The following is a 22,176-nucleotide window of genomic DNA, read 5'->3' as shown; positions in this document are numbered from 1 at the left end:
CTTCCCATGCATGACACGCACACATCCAAGAAAAGACGTTGCGGGGGGGTGGGGGGGTGGGGGGGGTGGAAGAAAACCACCCGAAACCAAAACCAAAATTACCAGCCCTAAAGTACTCAGCACAACCTTGTTGATTTGCTTGGCCATTTAAATAAACAAATATGCTCCTTGTAGAGGATCACAGCTCCATTGTAACAGACAAGGAGAAGAAAAGTACAGAATATTATCTGCCCTTCTCCCTATAGGATTCTCATATTGTTCAAGCTATCATTACCATATCTAGTTTATCATACAATTACGACTAATCCTTAACTACTAAATAAGCAGGATCAGGAGTAAAGATTGCAATCCTGAAAGTCTATGAGATAAACTTTAGTCTACAGTTGACTGGATGGTTCTGTGATTAATTTTAAATCCTACTTAATAGGTTAAAGATGTTTATAAAGATGAAATAATTTTATCACTGTTGATCTTAATAATCTTATATTCACTTACTCGCTAAGGCTTCCATAGTCCAACCACTTGTTGCTAGTCAGGCACTGCAAGTAAAACATAGATTTGCACATAAATTAATATAGCTGGATTCTGGTCTGAATATAACTCACCAGGTAAGAGTAACTCTAGTGTTGTCAAGGAATGGAACAACGCAGCATCCAACAAACTCTGAAGATGCCTATTGTAATCATCAAACAATGAAACAATTTAACAAGGTAATTAATGTCTCAGATACATTGTTTCGACAAAAATACTTTACACAAACATAAAATAAATCGACTTTTAATTGAGTGATACAATTTCAGCTGGCAATTTTATAGGATCTCGGTTGTTTTCTTATTCTATTACATGTATCTATCTGACTACTTAGCTAGCTATAGACCTCAGGCAGCAGTCTTTTTTTTTTTTTTTTTTTTTTTTAGGCTACAGCCGGTTCCTAAGCAGAGATGACTGCTTTTCCGTGTGAAATTAAGTATCTAGTCAGGAATTGAGCATAATCATCATATGGGCAAATCAAAATGATGGCTACATTTACTGCCTACAGAAATTTTTGCTGCTCTGCATATTAACACACTGAAAATGTTGTGTTAGCTAATCGTGAATGTGCCGATTTTCATTACTCATGGAAATGTGTAACATCTTCTGTTAAACTTATTGGCATTTTTCATCAAATGAATAGAGCAATGCCCTGAAATGTGATAGTTGTAGATTCTTGTTATACAACTTTGAGTAAAATATTCTTTCCTCTAATTCCAACAGTAATTAAGTTGGATTGGAATTCCCCTGACTCATGTAACAGTCTTCAGCACTGTATTAATGGATCCTAGTATTTGTATGGTTTGAAAAGAAATCCTGTCCCGTATATGTAATATTATATTAAGGTGCTAAAGACTTTCAGGTTAATGAAAAGAATTGGTCAAATCACCCCAGCTTGAGCTATAAGTAATTTTGGAGGGTTTAATTCTAAAATAAAATGGTATCTTGTTAAAACTTAAAATGCTTCAAAAATGAAGCTCTGGAAAATTGTTGCATATCCCATGAAGTCTAAAAATTAAAGTAGACAATTATCATAATAATAACCCAATTGTACATGGCAGACAAAAGAGAAGCTAATACTTCCCTCTGCTTTTTGACTGATGTTTTGTTGGGCTGTAGCTAAACAGCACTTTAAGTTGACAGTAAATTAGCAAACAATATGAGGGAGGAAAAAAGAAAGAAAATCATGCAGGGGTTAAGATGTTTATGTAAAACAGTGATTTTCCTTTTTAAAATTAAAATGTACAAATAAGCTGGTGTCAGAGACTAGGTGATCCTTCATTTCCACCGCATTGAGCAGGCTCACATCAGCAGCAGACAGCCGTTAATATATGCGTCTGGCTCAGTCTGGTCTACCAACTAGGAATTCATCGAATTGTTAATATCATTCCTTTTTTGTATGCACCACACATCATTTTCACTCACTCTCTCTCTCTCTTCCTCCCCCTTTGCAAGAGCTTGTGTTTTGGTTTTTTGTTTTTGTTGTAGCACAAGCTGATTACTCTGAAATCACATATTAAATAGCATTTAAAAGCATTTTGGACTGAAATATCATAAAGTCATATAGAAATGAGAATATATTGAAATTCTGTACATTTATCTAAATCTAAGCATAGCATACTGAAGATGATGCTTTCTGTTTATTTGTGCTAATACAGGCAGATTTCATATACTGTCAGTGTGTAAATAAGACTGCTTTCTACATGGAGTCTTGTAGGCATTATCACGTAGTCCCAGGACACGGAAACATCTTGTTGATCTTGGTGGGAATTCTGCCCAAGTGAAGACTGGGATTCTCCCTCCCCTCCATTCACCTCTGCCCCACCATGAGGAGTTCAATGTGTACCAGAGGCTGGTTTTGCTGCGTTGAAACTGGGGAAGAAGAGGGAGGAGGGAAAAAGGAAGGCAGTGTACCAACTTTTTCATCTCTATGGCAAGGGGCAGCAGTGAGTACAATGGGCAGAGAAGAGCCACTGGAGTTATCCCAACTCGAGCAGTAATGCAGAGGCAGTACTGCATATTTACGGCTTTTGCTGTAGCACCAAATAAGCCAGGTAGGGTTTTCTAATGATTCGTTTTCTTCTCACTCTCACTGCAGAGCAGAGCATATTTGAAATCTTCAGACTGACAGAGACAGACGTTTCACACTACAGTTTCACCTTCACCGTACGTACAGTATTAAATACAAAATGAATTCAGAGTGCTGAATGTGAACCATCCACATTCAAGTAAATTTTGAGATTCAAAACTATATGCGATCGAAATCTTTAATATATACAGATGTGTGCATCATATAGATATGTTTATAAGGATTTTTATTTTGATAAATACTATGCATAATTTAAATTGTATATTGACATGTATATACCTACACACAATATAGTTTTATCTCATTATATAGCTTGGATGAACAGAATACCTGTTCGCCTGACCAGTATCTTAAATAGACAATTTTCAGTACTGAAAACCATTGTACATAATACATGTCAGTTGATACTGAAGTGCTTCATGAGTGTAGCACCTAGCTAGGTACATTCTTCTTTTCTATACAGACTCAGATCTACTTTTCTAATATTGCCAAAATAGAAGTCAAGGATATTGAATAACACATCTGTGCTGAAAAATTACCTCTGTGTCTGAATATTAGCAAGTAGCTCTTTTGAATGTTCTTAGCATGTGGGATTGACAGTTTACGAAGAAAATAATTGAATATTTACAGGAACTGTATCATCATTGTAATTGCTAAGGCAATATTTTTATGACTATATAAAGACTAATTATACCTTGAGCAACTTGAAAACTATGTACAGTGCATAGTTTCTGTCTCTTAAGAAAACAAGACAACAAGAAAAAGTATTATACTAACAGATAAGAACAATTTATTTTAACAATAGTGTTGATGCTTACAATAAAACACAATTCCTCCCACACAAGTGGAAAAAATATACTGCAGCCAAAATACCACTTCTGAAATGAACAAATATTTTAGATGCCTGATCTGTGTGAAGCCTTTGTCTCAGTGAAGTCTGATGTATCAGCAAGGTCCTGCAGCATCTTGGGTTAGACACAAGAAACAGAAAAATGACTCAGAACTAACCCATCTATAAAATATTAAGAAATACAAATAAAATTGTATGTTGTAGATCAGAAGTTCAGGACTAATGAACAGTGGAGAATAACTTGTGTGCTTGTGAATCTTCTTATGCAAAGTCAGTGAAGTACTTAACACATGAGGGACAACCTAAAGCTCATTCTTTTTTTTTGTCAGAGGGGGAGAAAATGCAAAAAGTGATGGAGAAGCTAGAAGTCAGGTACTTAGAGTATTGCCGACTCAGTTTAAATTGAACAGGTACAAGAAATGTGATTCTGTGTGCAAAGTGGTTTTAATGTTGTAGTATGATTTTTACACCAATATTCTCTATCAGATTAAAATGTAAATTAAATGAGAGAATAATTTAAATGCCATATTGTGTTCTCACTTAGACAAAGAAAAATGATGGCAAGTAACTACAAGATAATCTCTGTCCCATTTTACAGGAAAAGGTAGCAACAGTTTTCCCGTAGACTGAAATCATTATTCAAACAATAGAATGAATGTTTTCTAGGCCTCAACATCAGTGTTTATGCTTTAGATTTTAAAAGTTAATCAGTGATGTAACAATACAGCTGAAAATATACTTTGTGGTAATTACCTATCAGAATTGTCTACAATAATAATAATATTATGGTTGAAAGCCTTTTGTATATTTTAGTATCTGTTTTGAGTTGGGGTGTTTGTTTTTGTTTTTTTTTTTTGAGGTGCAAACTGGTATTCAGGTTAAATTTTAATTCTAAATGTTACATGGCATCTAGTCTAGCTTTCTAAACACACAAATATGTAAAAGCCTAATGTTCACAATGGATAACAGTTCTTTTAGGAACAGTTCTGCTACTTAACATTTGTAATAGGTATATTTTCTTTTTTTCCCTTCCAGACAAGGAAAGCTCCTTTGGTTCTCTAAATTCTGCAGAGACACAATCACAGTCCAAAGCTGCTGGTTCCCCTCCGCCTAGGTCCCAAGAGCCTGACTTGTGATTGTTGCTAAAAAACCTCACAAGTTAGGGTCTCAGGGACTAGGAAAAGTCCGATATGATCCAGTAGAATTCGTCTTCAAATAAACTGAATTGCTTAGTAGTCATAATCACTGCCAGTAAAACTTCCACTGCTATTGTTAAAAAAAACCCAACCAAAACCAAAACCAACCCAAAAAACAACATCCCCCTCAAATTAACAACCCCTCCTTCCCCCCAGATAAACAAACCACAGTTTCAAGTAGGGGGCAGAAAAGATCAAATAAGCAGGCAAGACGCATACATACATTCAAACAATGTATCAGCTGACTGAACAGACTTTTCTTAAGAGCATAGTCCTTAACTTTTGAAAAGAAAAAACAGAATACAGGAAAAAAATTTTCACTGCCTCGTCCCGCAAGTAGCCATATTATAATGCATCAGAGGGAAGCGTCTAAAAATGGGTTAAAATCTGCTTCCAGCAGATTGGTACAATAACAATTTTATGCTATTTCCCTTAATGCCTGAAAGAAGGATTAAATGCTTGTTAAGGGGCTTCTAATTGAAATATTTCCCCATTATACTTTTAGTCCTACTGTTCAGGTGGGCCCTGGGTTAGAGTACTTTAAACCCATCACGATGCAATGATAACCTTTGGGCGTGTATTCACTTTTTGCCTCTTCCCCACGTTCAACATTTAATCCTTCTACAGGCTGCTAGCAAAAGCTTCTTCCTTTCCAGTGGCAAAACTAGCTTTTGCTCCATAAGCTGTAGAAAACATTGACATGCAAAGATTGTTGTCACTTGAACCAGATTACTCAAAGCACACATAACTTTCAAATACTGTCGATACAGTAAGAAGAAATGCTCAGATTTCCCAAATAATTTCATTCTGAAGCCGAACACTTTTAATGGCACGACCACAATCCCGAATTACTTTCGCATTCATTCTCCTCCGATCTTTAGCCTTGTTTGCAGAATGAAAAAGAAAATTTCTACTTTAGGGACGGGATCCACCGTGGCTTTTTTTTTTTTTTTTTTTCCTCCATCAGAGCCCAGAGCAAAAGAAACAGCAGCCATAAAGGTCCTAGCCACTGGAGCAGAATCTGGCATAGAAAACTCAGTGCTCTTCGGGAAGCCGTTCAGCTTTAAAAAGGGAAAAAAAAGAGAAGAGGGGGGGAAGAATTAGAATCTCTGCTGGTCGAACAGGTGAATCATCCATTTACAAGAAAGCTGTACAGAGCGCTCTGCTGAAGAAAAGATTTGCCAGCGCCCCCCACCCCCATCCCTGCCCTTCACCCTCCCCTCCAGAATGATACTTTAGATTTCAGAACATTTTGGATTATTTAAAATATTATTTCATCTGATGATATAATGCAACATTATATAAGAGCCGTTTCTTTGTCACTGTGCACCATTCAATCAGTTATGCCTCAGACACAAAATAGTTAAACGAAACAAAATATATGAGATTATATATATGTATAGCAGTCCCTAGATTTCATTCCATTTCTTTTTTTAAAGCTGATCATGAGTTAACAAACAATTTTGACCACAGCTTTCAAATCAATAATTAGAATGAAAAATCTCTCCCCTCTATAAATATGACATTAACATAATTATACCACCCCCATCGCATAGACCCATCCTCTTTAGGGAATACATCTGATGCTCTGAAGATGGAAATCAGTCAGATTTTAGTTGCTCTCAAACGTACCTTTGCTTCTCACTGACTGACTGGCTTTACCTTCCATGCACACACACAGTCACTAGCACACACACGCACACACACACACATACACATGCGCGCGCACATACACACACACACGCACAAAAAGGCAAGGCAAAGCAGCGGATGCTGACTCAGAGCAGTTGTGTGTGGAGGGGGTGGTATCGGCTGGTATTTTCACTGCACTCATCATTAACATTAACTCACTCTCTAGCATCCACCCTCTCTCAGACCTGCTGGACTGCAGCATTTGCATGACGCTGTCACTCTAGCCCTTGTGGGTCAGATGTTAGAAGAAAAAAAAGCCTCAAGGCTCTCATAAGGAATGCCTTCATTTCTTCCAAAGGGTCCCTCTTCTTATTTTTCCACCTTTCTACTTCCTCTGTTGCTGTGTCTCAGTTGTTTGACATCTTTCCGGAAGAAAATGTCTTGAGCTGCAATAAGCCAGTAGTCAGTCGGTCCTCCCCTCACCTCACACTCCTATTCCCACCCCCTTTTTTCCTAATCAATAAGACAGATCTCCAAATGCAGTTGTGAAAACAGGCTCTGACACACAGACTTTCATCCTCGATCCTCTGCCTCAGGAATAGCAGGCAACCCAGGCTCACACGTGATGTAGAGAGAAATAATGCCAGTAATTCTTGAACAGTCTTAGGAGTTTATTCTACGCCTTCTTCATTTTTTCCTTTGCTCGAATAAATACCAGTGGGAAGGACACACTAGCTCTCAAAAGCTACAAGGATTCATTTATTCAGAAAATTATGAACATTAAAAAGACTAATATTAATCTTCCTCAAAATTAATGCTATCTTTCTTTTTCCCCCCATTCATTGTGCTCTTTATAAGTAGGAATTGTCTCATAGCCAAAACACTGCCAGAGTCTGAGTCACCATTCACTGTGCTGAAATCGTGAGTTTCTGGACTTCAATCAGTATTTAACTGGACCAAGTAATTTCCTTTCTCTCTCTCTCTCTCTTTTTTTTTTTTTTTTTAATTTTAGATTTCTTAATTAAAACAAAATAAAAAGTAGAAGCTGATTGCGTCAGAGGGAGCACTGTGAGAGAACAATGGCAATACATCCGCACCACCACACCGAGTACTGAAAATGCATGTTTGAGCTACACTTGTGTATTTATCTGTATGGTATTTGCTCCGTGTTGGTAGAGCAGTCTGCGCACATACACGTACATCAAATACACACACACATACACAGAGAAACTCAAGACGCGTATATAAAATACACAACACTAAACAAAGCACAAAGGCTGTTAACTGAAACACAGGCACAAGTTGTCTGACAGGCTATGAAAATCCACAGAGCATAATTATTGTGTGCATTTTTACCTTGTTCCTTTGTTCTTAAGGCAAGGGAATTTAATGACTTACGGTGTTGACAATCTTTCGGCTTTTCCCTTTTTACGCCAACAGTATTTGGAAATTATTTTTCCAGACAATACCACACCACTGTGATTCGCGGTATAAAAATTATTTACCAGAGGGGGGGGACAGGTGATACGCAATTCGCCAGCCAATTCTCAAAGCTGCCTGGTGCCTCTCGGCGTAACCGGGCAGGGAGGTCCCAGGATGCAGTGCTACACCGCAGTCCCAGCTCAGGTAGCCGCTTGGCAACCTTATGGTGGCAGCAAACGTGAAGGGCATCCACTCACAGGAAAGGTCCAAAAGAAAACACTGTGCAGCCCCGAAGTAAAGAAAGGAAGCCAGAACGCTGGGGTACACGCCCTAAACCCAGTTAGTACACGCTTATGACCGGTTGTCGTGATGGTAATTAATTTCTTAGGAAAAGTAGACAATTAGGAAACAGTTAAGTTTGTAATCTCAGAGAGAGGGAGAGATGGAGACAGACACACACCCACAGACAGAGACAGAGAGCGAGCAGTGAACGCCAAGCATGAGACAACAAAAACAAGAACCAAATCAGATTTGGGAAACTGAGAAAATACAGGAATACAGCATTCAGCTTAGCATTTACTGAGGTAGGAGAAAAAAAATTAACACATGCACAGCATGGCTTAAAATACTTATTGCCATCAATAGCCTGTGACGGATGCCAGCTTCTTACTGCTATACGTACATTAGATTGGTCATCGCCTCTTAATCTCCTTTTGCTCAGACCCATCCATTTTTTGCTGCTCCAGCATCTGTGCCCTTTATGCTTTTTTTCTGTATAGTTACCCACAATACCCTGGATAAATTAATGTCATGACCTCGCTATGGCTATCAGACAGAAAAAAAAGTCTACTATTTTAATAATTGAACGTGCGCGTACAGCAAACTGCCTACTGATAGCCCAGCTTTGTGGACTGCCTCCAAAAGCAGCCTTTGCTAGCTCTGCGAATCAGAAACAACAGATGCAAATACTAGCCACATAGCCCCAGCTCTCTGTCTTGCTTTTTTTTTTTAAAAAAAAAACCCACCCTTTTCAGTCTGTGCCATTTCATTTTCCCTACGTCTGCTCACTCAATGGTTAAAAACATTAGCCTGACAAAATTAGAAGCTTTTGAATAAAAGCATGAAGATGAGGAAAATTATAAATGGCTGCAGATCCTGGAAATTTATATCCAGACTGTGAGTAGGGAAGAGTACCCAGGTTCAAGTGCTGAGCTTCACTCGGGAGCACCTCTGGGGCCAATGGGACTGCAGACTAGATTAAATCAATAGTCGTCTGAAACGAGATGTCGTAATCAATCAGCTCAATTACCACTGTCATAGATCTGGGCTTAAGGTCTTTCCTGATTCTACTCTTCTAATCATTAACCCTTATACATCCTCGAAATAGGAACTCATGCTTACTCTGCTGCCCTACCTTTCAGATCATCAGAGTTTAACTTAGCATTTTCCCCTCTTTTTCCCTTTCCCTATTTAAATAATATAAGAATGGGTCAGCAAGAAACATTTTAAATGTGAATATGGCAAGGTTAGATGCACTCCTTTAAATATACCTATTATATATTTGCTGTGTGTGCACTTATATATTATTATTATGCCTCTGGGAGTGGCTGGGTGGATCAAAGACTGCTGTTTAATTAACATTCAACTCAGCTGTTTCCTTGGAGATTAAAAATAGAAGACTAGTTGAATTAAACCGAAGCTCTTCACTCCTTTCACTAATCCAATATTACAGGACACTTCTCCCCTCAAACCTAGTTAGGAACAACTAATTTCTGGTTAATCAACCAGTAGGAAAATCCATTTCCAGTTTGAGGGTAAGTGTGAAAAAGTTGGAAAGACATTTTTGTATATATGTCTGAATTTCAGAGAATTGCCCCATCATTTATGTTTTGCATCCACAGTACAGTAAATCCTCATGCAATGCAAGGAGAAAAGAAGCATCGGATTTGAATACGAGCAGAACCACTTTAAAAACTTGCTTGTAATTATTATTCGCTGTATGAAGATTAAATGTCATCTATTTAACTTTTTTTTATTCCTGTGCAGGTCCTGAAAAGATCAGAAAGCTTTTCATAAAAATGCTCCAGCAAGTGTCACATATCCTTTTCTCAGTTTCTCAGGAGGAAAGAAAGAATCTGGGTAGCAGGTATGAAGAATTTTGATCTCTTAAATTTAATCTATTCTGCTGATAGACTCAAATAATAATAGTGAAAGAAAAACCCATTATATTTACAGTTACATCACTGTCTGTACACACTGCCTCTGTTTCCAAGCAGAACCACACCTTTTTTTTAACCATAGATCTGCTTTTCAGCTGAAGAGACCGTACGCACAGCCTTAATCCATGCAACGCTGTGAATGGCAAATTGCAGAACTATCCCCTGTGCCATGTCAATGATATTTTGGGGAGGAATTTGTGCTCCTAGAGGTTTTAGGAGTGGGTATGGGACAAGGGCAGCAAATGGTGCTTCACAGCAGAGGCAGAGGCTGGGGATCTCTCTGTGGGGAGGGTACCTGCCAGGGCAGAGCGCTGTGCTATCCAAGAGAGGTTATAATTGGAGATCGATTGCTGGATTTAATGACCCAGCTGTTTTCATTAGTACAAATGTAAAAAGTCAGTTACAGAATTATTCAGCTGCTAGCATAGGTGCTTATATTCCAGCCAGGAATTTGTTGCAGTAACTGACCCCTCACAGATGGAAAAAAATTACCTCAGCTTTGCATCTTTTCTGGGAAAGATTTAGCTGACAGTGGGATGAGATACAAAAAGAATCTTAATTCTGTCTTTTAGTAAAGCTAAATGAATGCAGTGCACCAGACACTACCTTAAACTGGATGAAGGGTACTGCTCAGTTTTTCAGGTAGCAGTTAAGACTGTGAGCATCATCCACAAGGGGACAGCATTCACATCCACACTGGGAAGATGCAGTTTGTGCACATGAACAGAACGAGAGTAGCAGCCATTGCTGAAACCATCCAAACCCAAAAAATAATAATAATAAAAAATAAAATAAATTAAAAAAAATTAAAAAGGTGTTTCCTGGATTATTAGTTATGGACAGAGAGGGAGGAGAGGTGAGGCTGGACGTGGATGTCAGATATCAAAATCTTCAAATACAGGATGGGCCTTTTGTTTCTTAGACAGCAAGAATAAGGCAATTTGCAGTATTAATACAAACTTTGTGTGAAAGATAAAGATTCTCTGGAATACCAAATAATGTTAAGAGAATGCAACTACAAGAAGTGAAGTAGATCCTATTGGAGCAAAATCAAAATGTGTCTAACATGAAGGGAGATATGCATTAATATCAAGTGTTCTGACTTTGCAGTTCTTATCTTCATATTCTCAGTGCACTCCAACTGGGAGGCAACACCCTCATCCCTCTTCATTTTCTAGGAGCAAAATTTTCTTCATCACTGTGCACATGAAAGAGATACCCATTAAAAGAAAAGGTTTAGCTTCCTTTAATGTAGCATTTAAATGACTTAGAAGAAGGAGATTCTTAGAGTGACCAACGAACAGCAAATGGACAGACCAGAAAAATCCCACAGCTATCTAGTCCCAGATCTATCAGAGAAATCTAACCTTTATTTTCTTGTTTAGAAATGCTACACCCAGACTTGGCCTCATTTTTTACAAACAGTCCCTTCCATAACTTAGCTGAAATTTCCACTTGCTTGTGAAGTATTAAAAAATATATATAGCCTACACAACCTATTAGAGAAAGGAAATTACACAAATAAAAATAGAGAAACAGCAATATCTTTCCCTCCCTATGCAAGCTCCTTCTTACTTGAGAAATGCTATTATACCGTCTCCTTGCTGACTTGTCAATTTACCTGCCCTTTATTAAAACACAGACATATGACAGCAGAAATTATTGCAGTCTGAATTACTTTGGAACTATATGAATACTATTCAATAGACCTTGATTTCACTGACATTTTCAATTAAAAAAGTAATTATTTGTGAAAACTAGCCACTATTTTTTTTTTTTGACCTATGTTTTCTTGAGATTCAAAAGCATGAAATAATGAATGAATTAGCTTTTCTATTTATGAACACTTTTCATACTTCACTAATTGCTTTCTGTTACTGCTTAATACAGCATCAGCACATTGTGAAGAAAAGGCCTGGTACTAAAATGAAATTCCAACTTGTCATAAAACTGTTTTTGACTAGTTTGCATTTGCAGTCTGTTCAATAAGAAAGATGTAAAGTGCCAAGCACTATTTTAAAAATCCCGCTTCATAAATTTTCCACTATGACATTTTTACTCTTTCCTTGCTAATTGGGTAGACGTATCTGAAGATATATATAAATCGATAAAAACACAAGATTACGTGGAACAAGATCACCAAAATATGTTGTTTATTCTCAGAAGTCACCCCTCCATGCTGGTTTCACACTATCGTTCTAGTCATCAGTGGGCCTGATCCTGAAAATAGGCCAATTCAAGTAATTTTATTTAGATGGATAGTGTCTCTGAAATGATCTGATCTATATTTCTGAGTACCAATTTCTGACAGGTATATGCCAAATAAGAATCAGAGTTTATGAAAGGAAATTAAAGGCATTCTGTACATACTGCAAACAGTAACAGAATGTACAGATTTCTGCTATAGAAAAAAACCCTCCTATTTTCTTAACAGTGTGATTTGAAGATAAACGTTTGTGAGAAACATTTGGACACACCATTTCTACAGCCTTGTTTTAAGAGGTTTCAAAAGTAGGCTGGGGAAAAGCAAAGTATTTTAATAAGAAAACACAAAATAGCAGGTTCAATGCCTATTTTCTAGACAGTGAAGGTTAAAGCTATCCTGCATTCTCATAGTTCTCTCTCTCGTTTCAATCAATCTCATTGATTTTTTTTAAGGGTCAGAGGCTATACCTTCATTGATCAAAGAAACAGCCTGACACAGCGAAACAGTCTGCCAATTCCAGACAGATCAATCACACCTTTGTCTGCTTTTGATACATTATGGTTATTTATTCTGCATCACCATGACTTTCTGTCGCATGGCTCTTAATGTAATAATGCTGCTTGGGGACAATAAAAAAGGGGGAAGGGTAAATATTCTATTTAAAATATTTTAAGCCTCTCTCTGGTATTTCTGAGGGTGGCTTATGATGGAACTTGGCCAACTTGTTTGATTTCATTTTTGCCTTGGAAAAGAACTCCTGTTCTGGTATTTAGCTCTCCTTGGTCAGTGTTGTGCAGGATTTTAACAAAGGTGATCCTTTGAAAATGATTTGTGCAAAGTGTTTTTAGAAAAGTAATTAGATCTTGATAAGACAACAATTACAATCTAATCACAACCGTAATTTTCATGTTTATACACTGTTTTAGAAATGTTGTAATAAATAGAATGTAACTGATACTCGGCTACAGCTACTGACTGCTTTATGACTGTAAAATGAAACTAAATGGTCAGCCTAAAATAATTGCTAAGAAATATTGCTGAATAAACAGATATAAGTGCTGAAAAGCTCCTGGCTTTGCAAACTATTATGCTGAAAGCCAGCTAAAGCTTTAAAAAATGCACTATATGCTCACTGTCTGTTGTGACTGAAAGTTATATGCTATTATTTATCTTTCCATAGCATCTGCAAGAAGCCTTTAAAACTACTGTTGGTCTACTATCAAATATTTTGTTCACATTTGGTAGCCTATCACTTCACAAGCAGTTGTACTACTTAAGAGAAATAACTTGTGGGTCTTGTGATATTTATTATATGTAAAAGCATTGAAATCCAGTTCTAAAGGTGAAATTGTAGCCTAAGAGAAGTCAGTGGCAAAATGCCCAGTGATTTCTGTAGAGTCAGAACTTCACTGCAAGAAGTTACATCTCAACTCTTTTAACCCCCACTACCTTCAATAGAAAAGGCAGCTCATGGGATTTCAGAGGACTATACTCTTATAAAGAATTAAAAAAAATTAACACATTTTTTAGCAAAATAGCTAACAAAGCAATGTACCATGCAGCCCTAGTAAAGACAGTGGAACTGTTCGGTGAAATTAAAATGTAAATCTTTGCAGAATCAGGATATCAGGTAATAAGACATAATCACTGTCATTCAAACATAAAAATAAGATCTACGATAATCCAAACACTTGGCTTTAGTTTCTGATTTCATTGTGCCTGCTCTGTAAATTACTGTGCACCCAATTTACAATTACATCAGCATTATTATGTAGAGCAAAAGGTAAGTGGTATACAAAGCTGAAATATTAAACCCATTAAAAAGTTATGAGTTTGACAGAGTCCCCACATGTATTTGTGTTCATGCCAAGAAATGCATTTTAAAACCTTTAACTAAAGGAAACTGCCTTCCACTGATAAACTGCAATGCCTAAAAGACATTGCTAAAATGCTACTGCCACTCTCAAAGGCCAAGAGACCTTAAAAACGGTTGCTGGCTGACAGCATTACACAAAAACATACAGTTTCTTCTGTAAAGAAATAAAGCTGAATGTGCAACATTTCAGAGAAGTTTTGAATAAGTCTATTTGTCCAGCTAACTTTGCAAAGGCTCTGTAGAAAACAGCACCATAAACACTTTCAGTCCCCCCACAAGGGCTAAACAAAGAGTCCTCTTTCTAGCCATTTAATCCAGTAATTTATTTTTTCAACCATCACATAAATCGAAACACAGCTGTAACCAATGACTTGCAGATCCAGTTCCCTGCCAGCTGGATCCTGTTCTGCTGAAGCAGCAAGATTTTTACATTGTTCACTTCTGTACATCTGGAGAAATCATTTGGGTTCAAAGGTGACTAGAAAAGCTCTTTAAATAAACTCAACCAACAGTGAAGAGAGGCCTAAGTATCTACAAAAGCTACATGGAGTTCCATTTAAAAAGTTCTTTTTTTCAAATTAGCGCATAGAGCAGTTTGTTTCTTTAAACATTTTATGATTACGACGTTTTAATTGAATTACACATTCAAATATGTATTTTGATAATAAATAAACATTTGCTATTTCCCAAGAACTTTCAAACACAGTGTCAATACTCAAAAGTGATCACAGTCATTAGTTTGCGTACTTATTACATTTAAAAGAATCATCAGAAAAATAGTGATGGAATGAAATTACCAAAAATACAAAATAATGCAAGTTCTGCTTGACTTTTAATTAAAATAAAAGCAAACAGTAAGAAAGCACATACTGTACTTAGATATGTTGAATCTGAAATTTCTTATAAATTAATCCCTAAAATAGCCTTACTTCAAAAAGTCTGAATCATCCCTTGCATGGGTCTCCTAGTTAAGTAACAAAAATGCCCCTGACATTTAAAACTGCACATCAGTAAATTGATTACAATGCATCATTTCCTTTTGAAAAGCAATCACAAAACAAACCAGTTGAATCTTTCAGAGGTAAATTACAATGAATATTGAAGGTTCATATAATCTGTATCTTTGATGACTTTTCAGACAAAACAGACACTCAACTACATTTACAATGGACGGGTTTCACGCCTAGCCCAGGCCTCACTAATAAAAATACTTGCTACATTGAAAGTCCCTATGCTAGGTCCTATTTGCAAATTCATAAGCATGAGCTCTCAATTACAAAATCAACCAAAATTTGTCATTGGCTTTATGTTTCCCTTCAAGCAGGTAAGCAGATCACATCCAGAACATGTCTCAGTTGCTTAAGTAAAGATACAGTTCCTTTACTGCACATTATTAAGATGTATTTCAAAGTTCAATTAGGGTTTGTTACTGTAATCGCTTCTTTTCCTGTCTTAATACTTACTGTTATAGCTGACAAAAGTGTCCTTCCTGCTTGCCACTCTGGCCACTCTGCGCTGGCTGCATGTTATTGCCCATTATCTCCTCCTCACAGACTAACTGAGTAGCTTCCTCACCTTCAGCTCCTGCTTCTTGTTGTCTACTCTTGCCTGCACTTCCCCCCTTCGCTTATAAGAATGCAATGTTAAATATGCTATCTGTGCTCTGTTGTGAAAATAGGAGCATTAAAAAAGTAAAAATAAAAAAGAAGGAAAATATCATGTCTTTAAAAGCCAGATAAACCAGATAAATCATCTACAAAAATTAACATGCACAGCTCATAACCAGGTAATTACTACATCACTCCGGGGTAAACGTCAGGTTATTTAGACATGCATTTCTGTCCATTAACATGTATAGATTTACGTAAACGTTCGAAAATTAAAAGTATCTAGTTCACACTTAATTACAATGTTTCTGGAAAACTTTCTCCCTTCAGTTCCTGATATGTATTTACCCTTAGCTATGCTTGTGTTTTTGCCTGATAATTAATATATCACAAAAGGGAGTGAATTTTGACAGAACATAAGCCACTGCTGCCCAATGACTGAGCTTCTGTGGTGCCTCCCATGATCAACTTTGCCAAAATCATCAGCACAATTAAACAGCAGAAACTTAATTTACCATCCATTCACCACTGTTCCTTCATTTTGCCACAAACAGTCCTCTCTAGTTCAGACTCTGTCTCGTCAAAACTATTTGCCTCCATTTTAAATAAACAGATTAGGATTTATTATCCAATTCAGACATCACTTATGGCCCATTTATGGCCCATCTGCCTACCTGTCTGCCTAGGGCTTCAGATAAGTTAGATCTGGGTAACTTCGAGTCACAATCTGAAATACACACTTCAGAGGCCTGGAACATTCTAGGAAAAGTAAAGTAGCCAGGAGAGAGGTATTACCTATTTTGTTAGGTGCCTTTTGTTGCTTAGAAAACCTCACTTAACTCTCTCACATCGCAGTTGGCAGTACAGATGGTATTGCGATTTATCCAGGAATGTAACTCCCATGGCAGACCCTGAGGCAAAGGCTTTGGTGTTTTTTATATATCTGGTTTAAAACCTAAGCCTGGCTGAATGAATCTCCCAACTGGAAATCCAACTCACCGAGCTAGAAAGTCTGAATCAGAGATTTTTAGATCCAACATACCAATTTCAGAATGTGCTAAGCCAGATCTTCTGATTATCTGCATTTTTGTTTGGCAAATGTTATGGGTGCTTCTACCTAGGGGTTTGGGTAATTATGCTTGTCTTCTATAAGGCATTTAGTTATGCCAGTTTACATTGCAGAGAGTCCTTTATGTAACCTGTACCACTAGGTTCTTTGCATCAGGGATGAACAACTTTCTAAGGCTAGGGTGCCAGACTTCACATACGTCTCCTGTATTAAAGACAGAGCTTGTCAATAGAAACTGAACAGGGAGCCAGAAGTTGCTGCCGTTTAAAGATGAGTGATGTTGCCAATCACCTTTTTGGCAGACTCTTGCTCCTGTGCAAGGCAGCAATTCCCATTTGCCAGTTCTCAGCAAGTGTGCAACCCAGGACCTTCAACCTGTAGCATAAATCAGGACATCTGCCAAAAGAGGTGGTCCTTTCTGACCTCAGTCATTTGTTCCTCTACCTTGTTTGTGCTGACACTTGCATCTTACAGCTGCACTGTAAAGCAGATCATGGAACTGACCCAAAAAGCAAAGCAGAAGAAATGCAAGATTAGTTTGCAGCTGGATCAGTCCTTGGTCTGGCTCGTTAAACAGCCACATAAACTAAGTGCCAACACAAAAGGCCAGGTGGAAATGAGTGCTTCTTTCGGTGGCAGCCTGAACTTAGGCAGACTATAAATGGCCCTATACCTAGTTGGAACCAGGAGTTGTGTGAACTGTGGCCTCTCAAAGTCAAAGAGAGTCCCCACCTTATGCTGTGCACTAGTCTTACGACACTCCCTGGCATCAGTGATGAACCCTTCAGTACAACATTAAAAATACTGTCTGAAGCAAAGATATGAGACTGTATTACAGCCAGAGAGAAATTAGAAGATACAGCCAGAGGATAAAAGACTAGACACTCCAGGAAGTATCGTGTAGAAGGCTGTTCAAGGTGGTCAGAATAGTAAATGAGGTACTAGCAACAGTCAAGTAATACATCAGGGCTATAAATAACTGCGAAATCAGGTATTAACAGTAATTATACAACACACAAAGGAGGTACTCAGAGATTCCAGCACACTTGAAATGCAAATTACTGCAGAGCTGAGGATAGTTGTGACAACAGATTTAAAACCAAAATTAGATCTCCAATTTTCAGACACTATGAAGAAGTTTATTCGAACTTTGCGAAAAAGGGCTTAAATGTATCATATACATATAAGTACTTTTACAGTCTTCTCCTTGCATGTATCTCATTCCACTTATCCCATTTAGAACATTTAGAAGTGTTCTCAGTCAATTATTTACAAAGATAAAATAGACTGGCTTAAGGTTTTCATAAAGTCCATTATAGCCATAAACCACATAGAGAGAATCAATAAATTGTATGTTATCTTCATATAGCATTCAGCATTTTGCTTTTTTTTTTTTTTTGCTAAGTAACATGCCTACCACTGATGTAGTCCGTAAAATTTTCATTGGATTTTGATCTACAGGCACACACCACAAGGCAAACATATGCCTTTTGCTTCACAAATAAAGTGCCATCAGACACCGCATCCATGTTTGTAAATCATTTTTGAGATGCTGTGTTCTCACACGTGCAATCTGAGAGCAACAACATAAGACGAAACATATCATTGTGAAACATATCACATCCATTGCTTATGAAAAAAAAAAGGTGGAATGGCACGATCCACAGCTAGGTCTATGTTGTGCCCTGAATTCCTAAGCAGAACATCTCATCACAGTGACTGAGCATTTCAGACCAAAAAGGACCATGTCTCTCTAGGGATTACAATATTTGCAAGCGCATCGGAAATCCACGTGACGTGTGCATGGAACAGACTCTGCCTGGGAACCCACCAGCTGGCTGAAAGAGACCAGCAATGTGTGCAACTGGGCAGCTTAGAGAATTATTGCACATACAGAAAAAAACCTTTCCAAGTCCACACTAATTTACCTTTGAAATAGCCCCCAAAACATAACGTCCTTGTTAATAAAGTAAATTTGACATAAAATGCTATCTTGAAGCACTTCATTTGCACATCCTCGAGAGGATATGGCCTTCAGCATGGACTTGAGGAGATGCAGGTGTCAGAGAATAAAAGCATATTTTCTTCATCTTTGATTATTAGGTTGAAATGTCACCTTGAAAGGCACAGTTTTACTGCACGAAATCCTACTGTATAGCCTTGGTCTTGCCCTCCCAGGGTCCAAAACTGCAGCTTAGGAACGCAACACATGGAAATGGAGTAAATAGTTCTTAAGACACCTGTTTTCTCCATGAAGAAGGAAAAGCTGCACTATACTTTAAAAAATACTACACTTTAAAAATATGCTTCCAGGCCAGTAGGAGAGATACCTGTAAGATAACCAGCAATAGGAAGAATGTAAATTTTAGTCCGTTATGTAGCGTAACGTGGCCATAATGGGTTAGATCCAAGGGCCTCCTGCTCAACATCCTGTCTTTAACACTGCATATAAATGGATGCCAACAGTCTTCCTTTGAATTAGATAAGTACAGACGATCCCTCTAACAAAAGACTACAAGGTGACTCTAAGGAAAAAGAACTGGTTTGGATATTACTAAGAGAGTTGCCAGGTGGGAAAAATGAAATAGCACAGAATTGTAGTAACATGTTTTTAGGAACTAAAGGAAGACAGAGGGTACAATAGGACAGGTAATGGTATAACATGCTGTTCTTCTATACTCAGTAAAACTTCCCTGTTTCCAAGCTCCTGTGTTTTCCATGGATATTAGTACAGTGATTACAAAGCCTCTTTGCAATTGTTTTATAAAGGTCAAATTCCACGCTATGTTCAGCACGAGCAGTGGTAGCCTCACTGCCTTTGAACATAAATTCTCTGGTAAAAGGAATCCGTTGTTACCAATATGTGGACTACTTCATACACACAGGCCCTGAAGTCTGTTGAGTGCAAGTAGCCCAGAAGACAAAGAGATAAAGCCAACAAAACCCAGCAACAATAAGAGATAGCCAACAGTAATGTGGTTTTTATAATTGCTTTTGTTTTCTCTCTCCATTCTGGGATCCTTTGGGATCCATCCTGGGAGATCTGAAAAGAGGGAAGAATTCTGATACAACTACTAATGATGAAATCAGGTATTTCACTACATCTGGGAAGTTTGGAAAGCCAGTTTGATGATACTTTCTTTAGGTGAGTCTGATAAAATATAGTTTAAACCTATTATGCCCTACGTGTCATAAAATACATACTGACTATCTTAGAGAGAGAATTACTCCACTAATATATACAGGAAGCTAAGCAAATATGATACCATATTACACTACTGGAGCATTAAAGTTCTTTGTAAAGCCATAAGCCAGCAACTGAGAGATTCTTATAGTTTTTCCTTTATTAGACAGAAACATATCTCTGTACAGGTACAGACACCATGAGCATAGTTGTATCAAAAATTAATTACCAAAATTTTCTGTGGATTTTAGTTAGGCCTTCCTGGGTTGCAAACTCTGATCTAGACAAATGTGTAAACTCCCAGATTTATAAAGCAGTTCAATCCAATGCAGAAGTGGCAGATCGCTTTGCTAAATCCACCTGCAAGAGAAGTGACACATGACCCTTTTCCATAGCAAAGTGGCACTATTAAGTCTTGATGATATTAGAATTTTTCAAAAGCATGTTGAAGCAGAGTATGTTTTCAGCCTGCCAACAGTGTCATTACACTTGCTTCATTCTTAAAACTCAGCAAATGAGTCAACAAGCATTTTCATTATTCACTGAGTATCAGAAAGTGTAAGGCAAACAATACATGAGGACGACAGGTTTAGAACTTTTACTTCTCCATCAATTCTTACAGATTTCAATTGTTTAAAATTGTCTTCCGCACTCCTGTCACTACTCTAGCTAGTGATTTCATAGCAGTGGTTTTCAATTTTAAATACCAGGCATTCACCCCTCAATAAATGTGCAGCAAGTTACACTACATCAGTATACAGTTTCCCCTTATTTTCAGGGAAAACTATTCTTGGACTGTCTTAGTATTCATACTCATGTATTCCCAGATTATGAGTAGGGTAAATGAACAATGAAAATATTCTGTTCATTATTAATATCATTTTTTACCATTTTTTCTACCATTTTTTGAAAAAGAAAAATACAGAATTTTGTTTTTGTGTAAAACCAGCATCCATTTGAAGAAAAAATAAAAAAAAAAAAAAAAGGAAGGAGAGTCCATGAAGTATCAAGTGGCACTCCACATTCATTCATCTAAGGTCTTGATATGATTACTACTGTTCATGACTGTGTGTCCTGGAATCCTCTCACTCTAAGTTCTTCCAGGTTGTAGTCTGCTCTTAAGATAAAAAATTGACTCATTGATTAATCTGAAGTTAGGATTTTTAGAAATAAAACCATCATACATTATTTTACAGAAGATTAATAAAGTAGACTGAAATTGGTAATATTATAAATGACTGTAACTAGTAATTTTTAAAGTGAGCATATGCAAACCATATATGAAATTGAAATTTTTGCAGTCTTTCAGAGACATAAACCCTTTTACTGAATTTAGGTATGTACATAAGCAGTCTGCATTGAAGCTAATTTTATCCAACCACAGTATAAATGACCACCAAACATTTAGCATCTCTGAATGGGGAATCGGTGGAAAAGCAGAGTGATAGTGCCAGCTTGAACACCACCATTATGCACTTTATAAGCTAAACAGGAAACATTGACCAGGAATTAACACAAAGCATATCAATTGATGGGGTCCTGAATGTCGCAATTCTACTTCATGTTTTGGTATATAAACGTAATTTGAACATATCTAACCACAACTAAAGAATATTTGAACTTTCATTAAACATATGTTTGATAATATCTCAAGAAACTCTGAAAAAAGTATCTTGCACTACACAATTTTTCTATATAAATATTGTTTCTTGATCTAACCTATAGACAAACACATTGTAAGAGAATATTTTCTTGTTTGCCATGGCTACTGAGGCATAGCTGAAATTAGCCTAAAATGAGATGCACCAGTAAAATGAACTTTCACTAGGTGATCCTTTTCTGGCTGTCCCGTTATCAGAAACACTTTGATTATCTGGAAAGATTTCAGAGAAAGACAAGAGCAGTGGTTAGGCATTTGCCAACACAGACTGGGGAAGAAGTGTCAAGAGAGGTAAATATTTTAAGTACTTGTACAACAGCCTACAAGTATTTGCTGGGCATTATATCCACAGCAAAAGCACAGTTTTTCCATACAGAGTCATCTGTAGGAGAAATGAAATGGAAATCAGAATAAGAATTTCTATTTATGTAACAAGGAATTATTTTTCACAATGAAACATTCTTTCAAGATAATGGTTAACTTATACAAAACTAGCTTACACCAAACACAAGTATGGACTGATCCTTTACAGACACAGCAAGCATAATAGATCATTTTTACCTCTAGTTCTTTGCACTTTCATATGAAAATAAGGAAGTCAAAGAACCACATCAGTGGTAAGAATCAATAGAAAG

At 37.2% G+C, this 22,176-nt stretch overlaps 1 long non-coding RNA gene across 2 annotated transcripts in view; it reads right to left on the bottom strand.

The window, feature by feature from the left end:
* Window positions 1-3,320: 3,320 nt before the first annotated feature.
* LOC141971426 (uncharacterized) overlaps window positions 3,321-22,176 on the bottom strand; it is a 243,196-nt gene continuing 224,340 nt past the window's right edge. For both annotated transcript variants that reach the window (XR_012635278.1, XR_012635279.1), the window contains one exon: window positions 3,321-5,727. This is a non-coding gene — a long non-coding RNA (uncharacterized LOC141971426). The remainder of the gene's footprint in view (window positions 5,728-22,176) is intronic.

This window comes from Athene noctua, chromosome 1 (genome assembly GCF_965140245.1).
Source record: "Athene noctua chromosome 1, bAthNoc1.hap1.1, whole genome shotgun sequence".
NCBI classification, from domain to species: domain Eukaryota; kingdom Metazoa; phylum Chordata; class Aves; order Strigiformes; family Strigidae; genus Athene; species Athene noctua.
Note: the sequence above shows the minus strand (reverse complement) of the source record. Positions and strands in the feature narration are given on the sequence as shown.